This window comes from Arachis duranensis, chromosome 6, assembly GCF_000817695.3.
Source record: "Arachis duranensis cultivar V14167 chromosome 6, aradu.V14167.gnm2.J7QH, whole genome shotgun sequence".
Taxonomy (NCBI): Eukaryota; Viridiplantae; Streptophyta; class Magnoliopsida; order Fabales; family Fabaceae; genus Arachis; species Arachis duranensis.
Window position 1 is genome coordinate 88365283 of NC_029777.3, and position 357 is coordinate 88365639.

Consider the following 357-nt stretch of genomic DNA (forward strand, 5'->3'; position numbering starts at 1 on the left):
GTCACACATGCATGAAAACAAAACGTCATTGACGTTTTATAAAAAACGGCATTGCGGTTCTACATCTCAACGGCGTCACTGTTTTGGTCGTTAACTCGAACGCCTCCCACAATAACATATTACACGTCGTTATGATAATTTAAACATGTAACTCCACACTTCTTCAAATATTTTAAAAAAAAGTTTTTCTTGTTGGATGCTATTTTTTTTAAATAGTCTTTATAATGTAATTATTTTTTTTATAATTGGTAATAATTTTTTTCTACTTAACCAGTATCCCTAAAAAAATTCTTTAAAAATAAACTTATTAATAATTTATAAAAAATTAAAATTTTCATAAATTATAAATAAAAAATC